Source organism: Poecile atricapillus, chromosome 19 (assembly GCF_030490865.1).
Source record: "Poecile atricapillus isolate bPoeAtr1 chromosome 19, bPoeAtr1.hap1, whole genome shotgun sequence".
NCBI classification, from domain to species: domain Eukaryota; kingdom Metazoa; phylum Chordata; class Aves; order Passeriformes; family Paridae; genus Poecile; species Poecile atricapillus.
In genome coordinates, this window is record NC_081267.1 from 7,072,815 (window position 1) to 7,092,432 (window position 19,618).

General features: G+C 50.4%; 1 pseudogene; it reads right to left on the reverse strand.

Annotated features, from left to right (window-relative positions):
- LOC131586340 (zinc finger protein 850-like) overlaps nucleotides 1–19,618 on the reverse strand; it is a 268,528-nt pseudogene that overhangs the window by 34,674 nt on the left and 214,236 nt on the right.

Sequence of the window (19,618 nt, forward strand, 5' to 3'; positions counted from 1 at the left end):
GCCCAGTGCAGTGACACAGGCAGGACAAAAAAGTCTGGGTTTCTTTGCTGCTGATTGCCAGGGCATGTGTGGAGCTGTAACTTACCAGGTCCCTGCATCACTGTGCCTGTGGCTCTCTCCCTTCTTCTAGGGCTGATGAATATCCTGCATCCAGGGATCATGGAACAGGTCTTCTAATGAGGGCCTGTCCAAGGAGTTCAGGGATAAACACCACCTGATCAGAAGCTGGCAATCTGGGGAGAGAAACCACAAACCACTGGTCAGTTGGAGAAGGCTCCTGTCTGCTTTGCCCTATTCCCATACCCAGGCCATGCTGGATGTGCTCAGAGCTGGGCCTAAACTTTCCCATCAATTTTTTGTTTTGGAGAGAGCAGGAGAGCAGGACATGTGCCATCTCCTCAGCAGCTGCCAGAGCGGGATGCTCACGAGCCCGCTGCTGTCTCCCAACACTGGTGTTCCCCCTGAGCCCAGAGATGAGGATTCACCTTGGGAGAGCCGTTGTGGCAGCGGGAGCTGGCCCCATCTGATGTTCCTGCCCCTCCTGAAAGGGTGCTCCCCGCAGACCATCTCGTGCAGCAGGATGCCCAGGGTCCAGACGGTCGCTGCCTCGCCATGGTACCACCCAAAGTCGTTCCATTCCGGGGGGCTGTATGATGGTGTTCCTATGGAATATGGATGGAGCTCATCAGGGGGATGCTGCTGCTCCAAGAGCCTAACCCCAGCATCCCTGGGCATGTGGGGGCTTCCCCAGTGGCCCATGGGGTGACCTGCTGCCCTCTCGCCAGCACCTGGGACTTGGGTACAAACCCAGGGTTGGAAACGAAGTCACTGGTGCTGGAAGAGGGCAGCAGAAACCCTGGCAAGGCCTGACCATGACACACAAAGGGAAATACCCACTCAGTGCTGGGGAAAAACCATACCCACATCCTGCCTGCTGGCATTGCCCAAAACATATTTTGAACCAAAGCAAACCAGGGAAGCACAGCAGTCCAAGCCCATTCTCAACTGCACACGAAACCAGCTGGTGCACAGGTTCTGCCTCCCCCTCTCTGCCACCCCTACCCATGGAGGATTTTGTCAGGCGGGCTGCCCCAGCCCCAGTCCTGGGAGAATCCCTCCTGCCACACCCTTGTTGCGCCAGGAGATGTTGGGCCAGGAGATGCTGGGACCAGAAGCCTACCCCTGTGTGGGCTCACCTGCAAATTGAGTGTAGGCTGTCTCCTGAAGGTAGGTGCCACAGCCAAAGTCTATCAGTTTTGCCTCACCGGTGTCCAGGTCAACCAAGATGTTGTCGGGTTTTATATCTCGGTGCAGGACCCCGCAGCTGGTGCAGTGCCGCACGGCTGCCAGGACCTGCCGGAACAGCTCCCGCGCCTCTTCTTCGGACAGGAACCTCCGTGCCCGAATGAAGTGCCGCAGGTCCTGACACCGCTCTGGGCGCTCCAGCACCATAACAATGTAGCTGGGGAGCTCAAGCCACTCCAGCAGCTGCACCACGCCGGGGAAGCCTGTGGACACCTTGTCCAGCAGCACTATCTCCAGTGGTGCGCTGGTGCCGTCGGGCTGCGGGAGGAGCACGGTGCTGTCAGTGGGGCTGAGGCCGTGCCAGGGCTCGGGAAGCCCTCAGCCAGCCCGGGATGCTCTGTGCCCTCGGCTGGCCCCATGCCCGCTCTCCCTCCAGGTGTCCTGGCAGCTCCCACCCTGCCGGGTCCCGGCTCATCCCCGCCCGGCACGCCCCGGCTTCTGCCGCTGGCCCCGCTCACTCACCAGCTCACCCCAGTGCCGGACGCGGTTCCGTGGCACCTTTTTGATGGCCACCTGTAAGCCAAAGGGAACAGCGGATTCAGCTCAGCGCCTGCCGTGTCCAGCCCCATCCTACTCCTCCGCCCCCTTCTCCTCCTCCGCCCCCTCCGCCCGCTCCTCCTCCTCCGCCCGCCGCTGGCCCCACCGCTCACCGGGAGTCCATCCGAGAGCCGAGTGGCTGCGAAAACTCTGCCAAAGCCGCCGCGTCCCAGCAGTGAACCCACTCGGTACCGCTGCTGCAGGGCCTCCTGCGCCTTCCCTGGGGAAGAGATGCGGCCGTCAGTGCTCGGCCCGGGGCCAGGAACGGCCCCCGAGCGCTCCCCGACCTCCCCGGGCCGGGCATCCGCAGGCGTTCGCTCTTTGGAACGCGACAGCGGCGGCTCGGGGCCGGCGGCCGCGCTGCTGAGCGGCGGAGCTCGGGCCGGGGAAGCCGCAGCGGAGGCGGCGGCAGCAGCCGCGCCGCCTGTGTCCTCCGCGGGCCCCAGGAGGAGCCGGGGCCGGGGCCGGGGCCGGGGCCGTGGCCGGGGCCGGGGCCGGGGTCGGGCCAGGCGGAGCCAAAGGGCTGCGATGCCGCCCCAGCCCCAGGCAATGATGCCCGCCCAGCAGCGCCAGCGCCAGCACAGCCAGAGCTGGGCGGAGGCGAGACCGCGGAGGGATGCTCGGGGCCGGGGCCGGGGCCGGGGCCGGGGCAGCCCCGCCCGGGGCCGGGGGCGGACCGGGGGCATGGCCCGGGTGGGCACGGGGAGAGGGAAACTGGAAGAGGAGGGGACACAGGAAAAAGGCGACGGGGATAGGGTGCGGGACAGTGGGAGAGGGAGAGGAGAATTGACGGAGTCAGGTAATTCGCTTTTTGTCTTCTGCTGCTGCTGCCGCTGCTTTTGCTGCTGCCGCTGCAACTGAAGCACCGGGACCGTTTGTCCCCGTGTCCGTTTGTCCGTTGCCCGCTCGGCCCCGCCCCGAGCCCCGCGCTCCCCGGGCAGCCCCTGAGCCTGGCCAAACACGGGAACTTTGCCCTGGTGAGCCAAGAGCCAGAGTCTTGGCTCCTGCACAGGGGCACAGCAATGCCCTTGGCTGCTGCTGTGCCTTGTCCCTGCTGAGGGTCAGACACTGTCTGAGCACATTCCCTGAATGCAGAATTTGTACCTGAGCCAAGCACTGCACTTGTGTCTCCAGCATTGCTTTCCAAGTAAAACAGGGGGAGTAAAACTGGGTGTAGCTCATGGTATTTTACAGTGTCTAAAACTTGCCGAGTCTCAGATCTTAGAGGTGAGATCCATTTGGAATGAATGGGATGGAGAAACAGTGCAAGATGGAAAAGGGAAACATAAAAATAAATAGAGAAAAATAGAAAAAAACATATTGGTTGTTTCTTTGGATTTTATTTTCATTTCTTAAAAAAGTTGTTTCAATTTTCCCAGAATCTTCTCCCCAGTCCTGTCTGTTCTTTCCAAAAACCTGTCCTGGAGAACAAGGTGCAGCTCCTGTCACAAGATGTGCCCCCAGCTGCAGCTTCTCTTGGCTTCCCACACTGTGAATGCAGCACAACTCTTGCAGCAAAGCAGGACAAATATTTGAAGAACTTGACAACTTGTTCTTTCTTTTCCTTGTGCACTGGGGAGTTGTGCCATTGGTAAGGTTTTCACTGTTCCTCTTCTAGCCAAAGAAAACATGATGGGCTACCAGGAATTGTTGGGGAATACAAGCCTGGCTGAATGTGGAGAAAGAATCTCCAGAGCCTGCAGCCAGCAGTGGAGAGCTCATCATTCCAAATGCCCCATGGACATCTTGAAAGTGATCTGGAACGTGAAGATGGGCTGACAGAGGGAGTTCGTTTCTGTGTTCAGTTTAGATGATTCTACATCTCTTGCAGTGGTAGAAATCAAGAGCACAATCAGCTGATGATAAGTACCAGAACATGATAAGCTGGAGCTCTCAGTGGATGAGAGAAAGACAGTGAAAAGGAGAAATGCAGGGAATGACTTGGTGAACTTTGTGTGTAAGAAGGGTCATTTTTTCTTATTTTGTGGGATTTTTCTTGATTTTTGTGGGATATTCTAGAGATTTGGTGGAATGTTTCTGGAATTTGGTAGGGTTTGGGAATATTTAGGGATTTTTTTTAAAATTTTTTGCAATTTTGTAGTAATTTATCCCAATTTGGTGGGATTTTGCAAAAGTTTACATAATTTTGTGTTATTTTTATGAAATTGTAAACTATTTTGAAAAGACAGGAGGAATTTTGAGGGATTTTTCTTGATTTTGTGGAATTTTGTGGAGATTTGGTGGGATGATTCTGGAATTTGCTAGGGTTTTCAGAACATTTAGGGAGTTGTGTGTGATTTTTCTGCAACTTTCTGGGATTTTGTGGAGACATGAAGAATTTTGCGGTATTTTCTTTAATTTTGTGAAAATTTGTGGGGATTTGGTGGTATGTTCCTCGAATTTGCTGGGGTTTTCAGAACATTTAATCAATTGTGTGGGATTTTTCTTGAATTTTGTGGGATTTTTATTGATTCTTGTGGGATATTCAAGAGATTTTGTAAGAGGTTACTGGAATTTGGTTGGGTTTTGGGAAGATTTAGGCATTTTTGTTTTTGTTTTTTCAATTTTGTGGGATGTTTTTTGAGTTTTATAAAATCTTGCAAAAGTTTAAATAATTTTGTTGGATTTTCAGGAATCTAGAAGGATTTTGAGGAGACTTGAAGAATTGTGAGGGATTTTTCTTAGATTTTGTGGTATTTTGTGGAGATTTGCTGGGATGTTTCTGGAATTTGGTGGGGTTTTTCAGAACATTTAGGGAATTGTGTGGGATTTTTCTGCAATTTGGTAGGATTTTTCTTGGATTTTGTAGGATATTGAGGAGATTTTGTGGGAGTTTTGTGGTATTTTGAGGGATTTTGAGGAGACATGAAGAATTGTGAGGCATTTTTTAGATTTTTTAGAAATTTGTTTAGATTTTCTGGGATGTTTCTAGAATTTGGTAGGGTTTTGAGAAGATTGCTGCAATTTTGTGGGATTTTATGGAGACCTGAAGAATTTTGTGGGATTTTTCTTAGATTTTGTGGAAATTAGTGGGGATTTTGTGGGATGTTTCTGGAATTTTGTGGGATATTTTTGTACTGTTGTGGAATTTTCTGGTATTTTGTGGGATTTTGAGAAGACTTGAAGAATTTTGTTGGATTTTTCTTAGATATTGTAGAATTTTGTGGAGATTTTGTGGGATGTTTCTGGAATTTGCTGGGGTTTTTCAGAACATTTAATGAATTGTGTGAGATTTTTCTGCCATTTGGTAGGATTTTTCTTGGATTTTGAAGGATATTGGGGAGATTTTGTGGGAGTTTTGTGGAATTTTAAGGGATTTTGAGGAGACATGAGGAATTTTGAAATATTTTCTTAGATTTTGTGGAAATTAGTGGGGATTTTGTGGGATGTTACTGGAATTTGCTGGGGTTTTGAGAACATTTATGGAATTGTATGGGATTTTTCTGCAATTTTGTGGGATTTTTCTTGAATTTTGTGGGATTTTGTGGGGACTCGAATTTTGAGGGATTTTTTCTTAGCTGCTTTGGAATTTTGTGGAGATTTGGTGGGATGTTTCTGTATATTTGGTAAGGTTTTGGGAAGGTTTAGGGGATTTTTTGAGATTTTTTTCTGGAATCTTGAGGGATTTTGAGGAGACTTGAAGATTTTTGTGGGATTTTTCTTAGATTTTGTGGAATTTTGTGGCGATTTGGTGGGATGTTTCTGGAATTTGCTGGGGTTTTGAGAAGATTTCTGCAATTTTGTGGGATTTTTTTTCGAATGTTGTGCGATTTTGTGGAGAGTTGAAGAATTATGAGGGATTTTTCTTAGCTTCTTCGGATTTTGTGGAGTTTTGGTGGGATGTTTCTGGGATTTGGTAAGGTTTTGGGAAGGTTTAGTGGATTTTGTGAGATCTTTTTCTGGAATCTTGAGGGATTTTGAGGAGACTTGATGAATTTTGTGGGATTTTTCTGAAATTTTGTGGAAATTTGTGGCGATTTGGTGGGATGTTTCTGGAATTTTGTGGGATTTTTTTGTACTGTTGTGGAATATTCTGGTACTTGGTGGGGTTTTGAGGAGACATGAAGAATTATGAGGGATTTTTCTTAGATTTTGTGGAATTTTGTGGAGACTGGGTGCGATGTTCCTGGAATTTGCTGGGGTTTCCAGAACGTTTAATGAATTGTGTTGGATTTTTCTGCAATTTTGTTGGATTTTTCATGAATTTTGCAGGATAATGAAGAGATTTTTTAGGAGTTTTGTAGAATTCTAAGGGATTTTGAGGAGACATGAAGGATTTTTGTGGTACTTTGTTAGATTTTGTGGAGATTAGTGGAGGTTTTGTGTGATGTTTCTGGAATTTGCTGGGGTTTTGAGAAGATTTCGGCAATTTTGTGGGATTTTTTGGAATGTTGTGGGATTTTGTGGAGAGTTGAAGAATTATGAGGGATTTTTCTTAGCTTCTTTGGAATTTTGTGGAGATTGGGTGGGATGTTTCTGGGATTTGGTAAGGTTTTGGGAAGGTTGAGGGCATTTTGTGAGATCTTTTTCTGGAATCTTGAGGGATTTTGAGGAGACTTGAAGATTTTTGAGGGATTTTTCTTAGATTTTGTGGAATTTTGTGGCGATTTGGTGGGATGTTTCTGGAATTTGCTGGGCTTTTGAGAAGATTTCTGCAATTTTGTGGGATTTTTCTTGAATTTTGTCAGATATTGAGGAGATTTTGTGGGAGTTTTGTGGAATTTTGAGGGATTTTGAGGAGACATGAATGATTTTGAGTTATTTTCTTAGATTTTGTAGAAATTTGTGAGGATTTAGTGGGATGTTTCTAGAATTTGGTAGGGTTTAGAGAACATTTATGGAATTGTATGGGATTTTTCTGCAATTTTGTGGGATTTTTCTTGAATTTTGTGGGATTTTGTGGGGACTCGAAGAATTTTGAGGGATTTTTTCTTAGCTGCTTTGGAATTTTGTGGCGATTTGGTGGGATGTTTCTGGAATTTTGTGGGATTTTTTTGTACTGTTGTGGAATTTTCTGGTACTTGGTGGGATTTTGAGGAGACATGAAGAATTTTGACGGTTTTTTCTTAGATTTTGTGGAATTTTGTGGAGATTGGGTGGGATGTTCCTGGAATTTGCTGGGGTTTTCAGAATATTTAATGAATTGTGTTGGATTTTTCTGCAATTTGGTGGGATCTTTCTTGGATTTTGTAGGATATTGGGGAGATTTTTTGGGAGTTTTGTAGAATTCTATGGGATTTTGAGGAGACATGAAGGATTTTTGTGGTATTTTGTTAGATTTTGTGGAGATTAGTGGTAGTTTTGTGGGATGTTTCTGGAATTTGCTGGGGTTTTGAGAAGATTTCTGCAATTTTGTGGGATTTTTTTTGAATGTTGTGGGATTTTGTGGAGAGTTGAAGAATTATGAGGGATTTTTCTTAGCTTCTTTGAATTTTGTGGAGTTTTGGTGGGATGTTTCTGGAATTTTGTGGGATTTTTTTGTACTGTTGTGGAATTTTCTGGTACTTGGTGGGATTTTGAGGAGACATGAAGAATTATGCGGGATTTTTCTTAGATTTTGTGGAATTTTGTGGAGATTGGGTGGGATGTTCCTGGAATTTGCTGGGGTTTCAAGAACATTTAATGAATTGTGTGGGATTTTTCTGCAATTTTGAGGGATTTTTCTTGAATTTTTCAGAATATTGAGGAGATTTTGTGGGAGTTTTGTGGAATTTTGAGGGATTTTGAGGAGACATGAAGAATTTTGAGGGATTTTCGCAGATTTTGTGGAAATTTGTTTAGATTTTCTGGGAAGTTACTTGAATTTGGTAGGATTTTGGTAACATTTAATGAATTGTGTGGGATTTTTCTGCAATTTTGTGGGATTTTTCCTGAATTTTGTAGGATATTGAAGAGACTTTGTGGGAGTTTTGTGGAATTTTGAGGGATTTTTAGGAGACATGAAGAATTTTGAGGGATTTTCCTAGATTTTCTATAATTTTGTGGAGATTTTGTGGGATGTTTCTGGAATTTTGTGGGGTTTTGAGAAGATTTCTGCAATTTTGTGGGATCTTGTGGAGAGCTGAAGAATTGTGAGGGATTTTTCATAGCTTCTTTGGAATTTTGTGGAGATTTGGTGGGACGTTTCTGGAATTTGGTTGGGTTTTGGGAAGGTTTAGGGGATTTAGTGAGTTTTTTTCTGGAATCTTGAGGGATTTTGAGAAGACTTGAAGAATTTTGAGGGATTTTCGCAGATTTTGTGGAAATTTGTTTAGATTTTCTGGGAAGTTACTGGAATTTGGTAGGATTTTGGTAACATTTAATGAATTGTGTGATATTTTTCTGCAATTTTGTGGGATTGTTCTTGAATTTGGTGGGATTTTGTGAAGACTTGAAGAATTGTGTGGGATTTTTCTTAGATTTTTTTGTAATTTTGTGGCGATTTGGTGGGATGTTTCTGGAATTTGGTGGGCTTTTGAGAAGATTTAGGGAATTTTGTTCAAATTTTTTTGGAAACTTGGTGGATTTTGAGGAGTCGTGAAGAATTTTGTGGGATTTTTCTTAGATTTTGTGGGAATTTGTGGAGATTTTGTGGGATGTTTCTGGAATTTGTTGGCCTTTTGAGAAGATTTCTGCAATTTTGTGGGATTTTTCTTGAATTTTGTCAGATATTGAGGAGATTTTGTGGGAGTTTTGTGGAATTTTGAGGGATTTTGAGGAGACATGAATGATTTTGAGTTATTTTCTTAGATTTTGTAGAAATTTGTGAGGATTTAGTGGGATGTTTCTAGAATTTGGTAGGGTTTAGAGAACATTTATGGAATTGTATGGGATTTTTCTGCAATTTTGTGGGATTTTGTAGAGACTTGAAGAATTTTGACGGTTTTTTCTTAGATTTTGTGGAATTTTGTGGAGATTGGGTGGGATGTTTCTGGAATTTGCTGGGGTTTTCAGAACATTTAGGGAATTGTGTGGGATTTTTCTGCAATTTTGTGGGATTTTTCCTGAATTTTGCAGGATATTGGGGAGATTTTGTGGGAGTTTTGTGGAATTTTGAGGGATTTTGAGGAGACTTGAAGAAGTTTGAGGGATTTTTATTAGATTTTGTGGAAATTTGTGGGGATTTAGTGGGATGTTTTTGGAATTTTTTTGGCTTTTGAGACGATTTCTGCAATTTTGTGGGATCTTTCTTGAATTTTGTGGGATTTTGTGGAGACTTGAAGAATTATGAGGGATTTTTTTAGCTTCTTTGGAATTTTATGGAGATTTGGTGGGATGTTTCTGGAATTTGGTAAGGTTTTGGGAAGATTTAGGGAATTTTTTGTCATTTTTTTTGGAGTCTTAAGGGATTTTGTGGAGACTTGAAGAATTTTGTTGGATTTTTCTGAAACTTTGTGGAAATTTCTGGCAATTTGGTGGGATGTTTCTGGAATTTTTTGTGATTTTTTTGTACTGTTGTATAATTCTCTGGTATTTTGTGGGATTTTGAGGAGACGAAGAATTGTGAGGGATTTTTCTTAGATTTTGTGGTATTTTGTGGAGATTTGGTGGGATGTTTCTGGAATTTGGTTGGGTTTTGAGAGCTTTCTGCAATTTTGTTGGAGTTTTTTCTTGAATTTTGTGGGATTTTTTGGAGACTTGATGAATTTTGTGGGATGTTTCTGAAATTTTGTGGAAATTTGTGGCGATTTGGTGGGATGTTTCTGGAATTTGGTAGTGTTTTCAGAACATTTACAGAACTGTGTGAGATTTTTCTGCAATTTTATGGGATTTTTCTGTAATTTTGTTGGATTTCTCTAATATTGTAAAATATTGAGGAGATTTTGTGGGAGTGTTGTGGAATTTTGTGGGATTTTTAGGAGACATGAAGAATTTTGAATTATTTTCTTAGATTTTGTGGAAATTTGTTTAGATTTTGTGGGATGTTTCTGGAATTTGTTGGGCTTTTGAGACGATTTCTGCAAATTCGTGGGATCTTTCTTGAATTTTGTGGGATTTTGTGTAGACTTGAAGAATTATGAAGGATTTTTCTTAGCTTCTTTGGAATTTTGTGGAGATTTGGTGGGATGTTTCTGGAATTTGGTAGTGTTTTGGGAAGATCTAGGGATTTTTTGTTTTTGTTTTTTCAATTTCGCGCAATTTTTTTTTAGTTTTATGGGATTTTGCAATAGTTGAAATAATTTTCTGGGATTTTTCTGGAATTCTGTGGGATTTTGTGGAGACTTGAAAAATTGTGAGGGATTTTTCTTAGATTTTGTGGAATTTTGTGGAGATTTGGGCACCGTTAGGGGTGTGTGTCTCACTTTTCCCCAGCAATTTCCCTCTGTCTTCCCATTCCCGATGTTTCTCCTCTCCACCTCTTCCAGCTCCATGCCATGTTGACAGGAGCTCGGAAAGAGCAGGAAAACAGAAACAAGCTCCACAGCAAATTCCTGGAAGAAAAATCCATGGATGGCCAGGAGGCTGCTGTGGCTCCTTCCTGGAAATCGGGGATGTTGGGAACATGGCACAGGGTGTCCCAGGACTTAGAGCTGGACACTGAACCCTCCTGGATCTCCTTGGCACCCGTCCCAGGCCAGGATGGTCCTGGATATCCTCCTGGATCTGCCCCAGGAAGGTCCCTGCTCCCTGGGGTGGGATGGGACGGGTAGAGGACAAGGAATGAAGGTCAGGAGAAGAATACAGAGATGCTTCTTGCCACTGCAGCAAGAAATTTGGTGCAGTGAAAGCTCAGCTGGAGATGAAGGTGGCCAAAAATGTGAAGCACAATAAAAATTGACTTGTTAAATACATGAATAAAAAGAAATTATAGAAATGACATTGTCCCCTTCCAGGATGTGGATGGTCACCTGACAAACACGGACAGAGACACAGTGCAGGTTTTCTAACGCATTCTTGTATCTGTGTTCAACGCTCACCCTTCCCTTCCCAGAGGAAAACATGCATTGTACCAAGGGACACTGCAATGTCCTTGAAAAGGGCAAGCCCTGCTCAGCAGAAACCAAAGCACCCCAGACTGAACCACAGCATTCCCATCTTGAATCCCAACCCAGCATGTGCCAGCTCTTGGGAAGAGAGGAACCCCATGGCAGTCAAAACCAGAGCAGTGGGACAAGCATGAGCGCTCTTTGGAATATCCAGATTTATTTAGAACGGAGGCTCTGCAGAAGTTGGTGAGCTGCTATGAGAAAACTCTTGCAGTCCTCGCCAGCCATTTCAGGAGAGCTCCCCAGAGACAGAGGAACTTCACCTCCCTTTGTCTCTGGGGGATCTTCTCCGGCACAGAGTAGTGGTTGTTTGAAGTTGGTGCCGCTGCAGTGTCCTGGGAGCCGGGGGCTTGACACAGGTGGCAGCAGCACTCTTCCTGATGTGCTGCCACTTGCTCCAGGGAAGGATTCTTTGCAAGGGGCTGAGCTCCGGTTCTGATTTCCAGGCTTTTCCCGGCCATGTTCATCTTCAGGGATGAGCCGGTGCTGTGATCCCTGAATTTGGTGGGGCTGTGATGTCACAAAGGGGCTGAGTGCTGGGGTGATGCAGGGCCATGATGTCACACAGCTGTCCTGGCCACAGCACTGTGACATCACCGCGCCAGCCCTATATAAACCGGGCCAGCCCCCGCAGCTGCCAGTGCAGTCGCCATGGGACGTGCAGTAGCCATGTGTGACGGTGGCGTCCTGATGCCTGCCCTTGTCCTGCTGCTGGCCGCTGTGGCTGTCTGGTGGGCCGGTGGCCACTGGAAACCACGGAGGCGGCAGACGAGGAAGCGCCCCAGGGTTAGGCCCAGAGGCCCATGGAGGAACCGAGCAGCCCCTGCGGCTCCCAGGTTCTCCAGGCCTCAGGTGACCCCTCGCCAGCGGCCAGGTGCTCCCGCAAGCCCTCTGGAGAGCTCCTGCAGCTGTGGTCCCTGCATGGCAGTGGCCCAAGAGCTGCAGGAAGTGATGATCCGGCACTGGGCACACAATGGGACATCTGTGCCGCTCTACTTTGGGATGTGGCTGGCCTTGTGGAAAGAACTGGAGAAGCTGATGAGGTGAGGCCACCTGCCCTGCTGTGGCTCGCCCAGCTTCTCCAGAAGCCGCCATCCCTTCAGGAGGCTGCTCCCAGCAAGATTCACCATCCATGGGAGAGCCTCAACCCTTGCAAGGATGGCACAGCAGAGAAGACCCGCCATCCATGCAAGAAGTTTTGGCTGTCAGAGAACGTCCATGGTGCCAGGAGCCTCCGCTATCTCTGACAGCCTCCATCCCTCGGAGAGGCTCAGCCAGACCTGTCAGCCTGCAGAAGGTGCAGAGCCCAGGGACAGGTCTCCCAGCTCCCTTGGACCCTTGGACCTTGACAACATGGGCACATCCCTGAGCACTGACATGGCCAGGTAAAGCCCACAGGTCCAAGTGGGAGCCCAGCCCAATCCAGGGGAGCCATCTCAGGAGCAGATGGAGGAGCAGCAAGTGTCCTGGAGCCAGCAGCTGCCAGACCACAGCTCCCAGGTGATGGTGCTGGACGTGCCAGCTGGAAACAGCCCGTGCCTGGTGGAGGAGACAATTCCCAAGGGACCAGGGAGTTTCCTCCATCTCCAGGAAGCTGCTCCCATACAGCCACCATCTACCAACAAGACTTCTGTCCCAGCAGGTGAGACCTGAGGAGCTGTCTGAGGCTCCCATGGGGCTCTTGAGGGCCATTCCCAGGCCAGGCCAGGGTTCCTGAGAGCAGCCTAGAAGCAGGTCAGAGCGAGGTGGCCAGCGCTGGCTGTGGCCGCTGCACTGGGTTCCTGGGCGTGAGGCTGATGGCTCGGTCTTGGCCGCAGGGCACAAGAAGGAGCTGTGGGAGCTGTACCAGCTGGGCCTGCAGCTGGGGAGCGGTGGCTTTGGCACCGTTTTCTTGGGGACCCGCCACTCGGAAAGGAGCCAGGTAAGTGGCCGGGACAGCCAAGCATGGCAGGAGGGCCGGGGGCGGCACGGGGCAAGGCTTGCCCCCTCTCTCTCCACGGCTTGCAGGTGGCCATCAAGCGCGTGGCCAGGTACTGGGGCACCCCGGGCAGGGGCGTCGCAGACACAGGGCAGCATCAGGCCCTGTGATGGAGGGATTGTCTCGTCCTCACAGCCCAACGGCACCTGTGTTCCAATGGGGATCGTGCTGATGGAGAAGGTGAGCTTTGGCTGCCGCAGAATCATCCAACTCCTCGAGTGGTTCCATCTGCCTGAAAGCTTTGTGCTGGTGATGGAATGTCCGGAGCAATCTCGGGATCTCTTGCACGTCCTGCTGGAGCAAGAGTTCCTGAGCGAGGAGGCGGCACGCTGGCTTTTCTGGCAGGTGCTCGAGGCTGTGTGGCACTGCACCGCCTGCGACGTCCTGCACCAGGACATCAAGCCAGAGAACCTCCTCGTCAACCCAGAGACTGGCAAGCTGAAGCTGATCGACTTCCGTTGTGGCACCTTCCTCCAGGAGCGGGCCTTCACACAGTTTGCTGGTGAGCCCAGAGCGCGGGCCCTGCTCCCGGTGCCAGGCACTGCACGGCCCCATTCCCTCCTGGGCCGCGGGGTGCGGCATTCAGCCGGCTGCCGGCTGCCCTGTGGCACGGGGCAGGTGCTGTGCCCCAGGAGCCGGCTGCCGGCCCTGCCGACAGAAAGGGGCTGCAAAAGCCGGGCCCCGGCTCCTCGGCTTGGCAGGCCCGCAAGGCCTTGGGCTGCTCCACTGGCGTTCTCAGCCTTGCAGAATGGTTTCTTGGCTTTGGCCCATTGTCAGGGGGAGGCAGGCAGGCCTTGGGGGGAAGTTGTGGCCACGGCTGCAGCCTCTGCCTCTGGCAGGAGGCTGGCTCCAGGCTCTGGAAGGCAGCAGCCTGCGCCTGAGCAGCGCCGCCCGTCTCCCCTAGGAACACACACGTACTGCCCGCCTGAGTGGATCGGCCTGCGCTGCTACCACGGCGATGGGGCGACCATCTGGTCCCTGGGCGTGCTGCTGTTGGAGATGGTGTGCGGGTTCCTGCCCTAAGAGAACGAGCGTGACATGGTGTTGGGGCAGCTCTTCTTCCCGCAGGAGGTCTCTCCAGGTTGGTATGGGGCCTGAAGAAGGCAGGCTTTGGCAGGTGGCACCGCGCAGCCCAGCCCGGCCCTCCCACAGCTGCACGGGACGTCCACGTGCCCTCAAGGGCCGGCTGCAGCAGGTGGCCCGTGGCAGGCTGGGTGTGGCACGCTTGGCTGAAGGAGGGGACGCTTGTCCTGCCGTGCCGCTCTCCCGCCAAGGGCAGCTCCCAGCACACGCAGCGTGGCCCGGCTTCTGCAGGCGCCGGGAGCTGCTGGGCAGGAGCCTTCTGCAAGTGAGCGCCGCTTTCTGCCTTCTCTCCCCAGAGTGCCAACATCTGATCCGCTGCTGTTTGTCCAAGCACCCCATGGATCGGCCAGTGCTGGAGCAGATCTTCTACCACCCTTGGGTGTTGGGCAGCCATTTCTGATGCCTTGCCGCAGCCTCTGCAGCACCCAGTTCCCGTGTCCCACACAGGACTGAGGGCCCAGGAAATAAAACAACCCGAAACCCACTGCGGGCTGGCGAGTCTGGTCCTTGTTAGCAACTTCAGCTAAGGGAACCTCTTGGCAAAAGGGGTAATCAGAGCATTCCCTTCAGTCTTTGTCCAGCTTTTGGTGCCTTTCCTCCAGGTTGTCCCTCAAAATCAGAGGGGTGGAGCCTGCATCAGTCCCCCCAAATCGCTGGATGGCAAAGACTACTGCCAGGCCCCTCAAAACTGGAGGAGGATGGACACTATCCCTGGGCCCCTCAAACTGAAGGGAGATAAATACCCACCCCAGCCCAAAATAAGAGATGGATGGAGCCCAGAGCAGCCCCCAAATCAGAGGGGGAAGGGGAGACTGCCAGCCCCACCAAAGAGGAGGGGAATTGTGCCTGTGCCAGCCCCGCAAATTGCAAGGGGGCAGAGAACACCCCTGGCCTGGCAAAGGGGAAAGAGCAGCCGGGGGCTGCCAAGATGGTGACAACACTGACACCCCCCAAATCAGACGGGGATAAAGACCCCACACAGGCTTCCCAGAAGGAGAAAGGGGGCAGCAAATACCCTGTCCCCCTAAGTCGGAGGGGCACAGATACAAAAGGCCCCACAAAAAGAGCATGACGAACCAAGAGCACTGCTGACCCCACAAGAGTGAGGAGGATGGAGAAACTCCCCATCTGTCTTTGTTTTGGAAAACAGGTGTCTGCTAGGGAGGGCAGGGGCCTCCCCTAAAATGAAAATGTAGATCCCCTCCCTCCGAATTATTATAATTCCGAAATCAAGGGGCTTTCAGGCAGAGATCTGGGGATAGGAATAACAGTTCTTTATTAGTATTTATAACCAGGCAAACAAACAACAATAACTACAGCATTAGCAAGAAAACAGAACCAGAGACCCCGTGACAGCTTTCTCGGCTGAGATGGGATGGAGGAGAGGCTTTGTTTCACAAACCCCTAGGGCAGTCAGTCCCGGTGCTCCTGCAGGGCTCTGAGGAACAGTCAGCTGGAACAGCAGGGATGAGCTGAGATCCTGGGCTGGTGGATGAGGTGGATCAGCAGCTCCACAGCGGTGCCTGGCACTGCCAAACGTCCCGGCAGGACAGGGGGTGCGAGGCCACCAACAAAGAGGGGAGAAGGAGAAGCAGCAGCAGCTCCATCTGGGTGATGGCGAAATTCCCTTCTCCCACCGCAGCAGCTCCGTGCCCAAATATGTCTTTCCCCGAAGCTGAAGAAAACCAGCCGAACTGTCCCCACTCTCCTTTTTTTCCTGCCCCACTTCCCTCCCTGGGCCCGGCCACTCTGTCTTTTGTTGAGAACCCACCAAATACCCACAGTTAGGTTGTCCCCGCAACTAATGGGTAAAAACTCCACGGGCAAGCCAGAACTGAAAAAAAAAAGGACACCTAACCCACAACACCATGACAGGAAGCCCTGGGAGTGTCTGTGACATCCCAGCTCTTTGGCAGCTTGGGGACTCCTGGGATGTCACCGTGGAGCCTCCGGGAGTGCCTGTGACACAGCAGGGCCTTTGCAGCCCAAGGTCCCCTGGGATGTCACCATGGAATTGCTGGGACTGCGTCTGACCACACGGCTCTACAGCATCCCCAGAAACCCCTGGGAGGTCTCTGTGGAGCCCCTGTCTGTGCCTGTGACATTCCAGCTCTTGAACAACCTGGAGACTCTTGGAATGTCCCCATGGAGCCCCTCTGAGGGCCTGTAACGAATCTGATCCTTGGCAGGCAACCATCACAGCCCCTGTTGCTATGGTCAGTCCTTTGGCAGCTCCATGGAGACCCCATGCCAGGGGTGGTTGCCATGGACACCAGCTCAGGCCTGGAGCCAGGGCCCATTGCCATGGCAACCATTTGCAGTCCCATCCCCAGGCTCATGGGATCACAGAGCCACAGAATTGGCTGAGTTGGGAGGGAGCCATGGGGATCCTCCAGTCCAACTGCTGGCCCTGCACAGGGCACCCCAACAATCCCAGCCTGAGCCTGGCAGCGCCGGCCAAACGCTGCTGGAGCTCAGACAGCCCTGGAGCTGGGAGCCCTCCCTGGGGAGCCTGTTCAGTGCCCCAGCAGCCTCGCAGGAAAAACCTTTTCCTCACATCCAGCCTAAACCTGCCCGCCTCAGCTCCAGCCGCTCCCTCCACTCCTGTCCCTGGGCACCAGAGGGAAGAGGTTCCCACAGCCCCCAGCCAGGGACCCGCTCCCAAGGCTGCTGCCATGGCAACCAGGCCTGGCACCAGCTGGGATGCTCGGTTTCCATGGGCTGGGCTTCAGGAATGGGATTCCTCAATTTCCTGCTCTCGCTCAAACCGCGATGCTGCTCATTTTCCTCCCACCTCCCATGGAAAGCAGAAAAGGCAAAGATCCCAGGCTGGGATAAGAACAATTTATTGAGAACAGCAACGAGATAAGGAATGAACAGGAACAGAAGCAATTTGGATAACAGAAGGGATAAGACAAATTATTTACAGGGAAAACTAAAACACCACCAAATGGCTCTTCCTGGCTGTGTATTTTCTCCTTCCTGGAAAGGACACCTTTCTCCTCTGGTGAGAGAGTAGGAGTGCTTTTCCTGCCCCTGGCAATGACCTGAGATGGGATTGAATATAATGACAGGGCTATGGCCATACCCTTATGTTCTTTCACCCCAAATCATGTCATTGCCACAGGCAGGAAAAGGTACAGGTGTCTTCCCAGCATGGATCACAGGGAACATTGATCAGCAGGTCACCATGTCCCTTCCCAACATGGATCCTCTGGAGCTGGAGCCATGGACAGAGCTCTTCCTGAACTTGGGGCACTCGCAGGGCTTCCCTTACCGGTGCCTCCTTTTGTGTCCGGTCAAGTGAGAGCTGCGGATGAAGCTCTTCCCACACTCAGGACACTCGTAGGGCCTCTCCCCAGTGTGGATGCGCAGGTGAGAGACGACGTGGGAGTTTCTCTTGAAGCCCTCCCCACAGTCAGGGCAGCGGAAGGGCCTCTCATCCGTCTGAATCCGCTGGTGCACGAGGAGATGGGAGCTGGTCTGAAACCTCTTCCCACACTCGGGACACTCGTAGGGCCTCTCCCCAGTGTGGATGCGCTGGTGACGGATGAGTTGGGAGCTCCAGCTGAAGCCCTTCCCACATTGCCCACACTCGTAGGGCCATTCCCCAGTGTGGATCATCTGGTGGCAGATCAGGCTGTTGCTCTGGCTGAAGCCCTTCCCACACTCCAAACACTTGTAGGGCTTCTCCCCATCCTGAAGCTGCTCATGAACCACCAGCTCAGAGCCCCGGCTGGATCTCCAGCCACCTTCCCGGCACAAGGTGGGTCTTTCCTCCTCAGAGCACCCTGGGAAGGGTTTGGAGCCCCTCCTCCTGCAGGATCTCTGAATCTTTTCCTCCCCGTTGGATTCGGATCTTGTGGATTCACTCAAAACAGCCTCTTCCAAGAGGTTCTGCCGTGGGGATTTGTCCTTCCTGGTCTCCATCCTCAGCTCCTTGTCCGGGGGAGGAAGGACAAGGAGAGGATGGGATTTGCCTCCGTGCCAGAGGGAAGGGGAAGGAGATCCCCCCAGTGCGTCCCCGGCAGGACGGCGTCGGCAGCGGGGTTGTCCTGCAGCCGGGGGCCATGCTGGGCTGGGAGATGGAGCAGGAGAGAGGGGGAAAGGGGCACTGACTTCGTCCTCACCTGCCTGGGTGTCCTGGGGCATCTTTCTCTTCCTCGCAGCATTCTCCTCCATGCAGCCAAGGTTCAGGATTAGGAAATCCTGGTTTGGGAGAAAACAAGGGATGAGCATATTGAGTTTTTAGGTCTCTCTGTTCAAGTCCCTCTCTAGAAGTCACCTGGGCATCTGAAGGGTCTTGGTTTGAAAGGAATGGTGTTTGCTAAGGAAGGCAGAAACATAAACTGTAATCTATAAAAATGTAAGCAACAGCCCCCTCCGAATTATTATAATCTTGAAATCAAAGTGCTTTCAGATAAAGATATAGGAATAGGAATAATAGTTCTGTTTAAAAAATAAAATGAAAATGCAGCAGTACAAAAAAAAAAAAAACAACAAATAACCAACTCACTGAGAGAGTCAGAATAGTACCTGACACCCTGTTGGTCAAGGTGCTGGCAGCAGTCTGATTAAAGGATGGCTGCAGTCCTCCTGGAGTGACAGATGTGGTAGTGTTGAAGCAATAGAAGATTGTAGCTTACCTCTGAAGTTCTGGTGCTGTAGATGGGTCTGGTGTCTCCTCTGGGAATCCAGTGGAGAAAGGCTGCCTGTGGTGTTCTGATTCTCTGATTATATCCATGCAGGAATGCTTGGCTCCTCCCCCTGGCTGGAGCATCTCACAATGGGATGATGTCATTTTATCAGTTCTGCAGTGAGACTCAATGGCCCATTAACAGAAGATATCCCCCTGGAGGGAGGATGGGTGATGGAAGAGATAAAGAACACTGCCCCACCTGGTTTTAACAGCTGGCCCATTAACAGAAGATATCCCCTCAGTTATGAGGGATGGGGCATGAAAGAGATAAAGAAAACTGCTCCACTAGTTTTTAACAGATAGTGATAGAATACATAATTTTGGTTACATCTTGCACTGCAACCCAAGACATGGGGTCCATGAAAATTTTACACCACCAAAATTCGGCCCTGAAAATGCCTTCCAGGAGTTCCCTATGTCTGTTCTCTCCCTTTTGGTGTTCAGGATTTCCTCCCCTGTCCCAGCTCCTGGGGGTCACAATTGTACTGGGGGTCCCGCATCTAGGCGGTCTTTGCCCTGCCCAGGCTGCTGGGAGTGCCAGCAATCTGAAAAGTTTCCGCCATTTCCATCTCCCCACTTAGGGATGCTGAAAGATTTTGGGGTCCCAGGGTCCCTGTTCCCCTTATTCCCTTCTTAGGAGGGCAGGGGGTCCATGGAGACCCCCCTGCCCCTCTCCAGGCTGTTGAGGGTCCCATGAATTGCGGCACTTCCCCTCTCTGGGCTCTCCACTTTGGGGTCCTGGGGGACACAGGGCTCTGCTCCTCCAGGCTGCCTCTGCAAGGAGCTGCCACTGGGAACCTCAAATGTCCCCCAAAGGGCATTTTCCGCTCAGCTTTGGAGTTCTTGTTTCTCCAATCATCATCCTCAAAAACCCAACCCACAGACCCCCCCAGGATATCTGAGCCGAGATCCCCCTCCCTGGTCACCTGTGGGATGGGGGGTGATGATCCCATGGATTGGGGGCTGTGAATTCAGGGAGTGAATCCCAGCTCGACTGGGATATATTGGGCCTGAGATCATACTGGGATAACAAGCACTTGACTGGGAGTG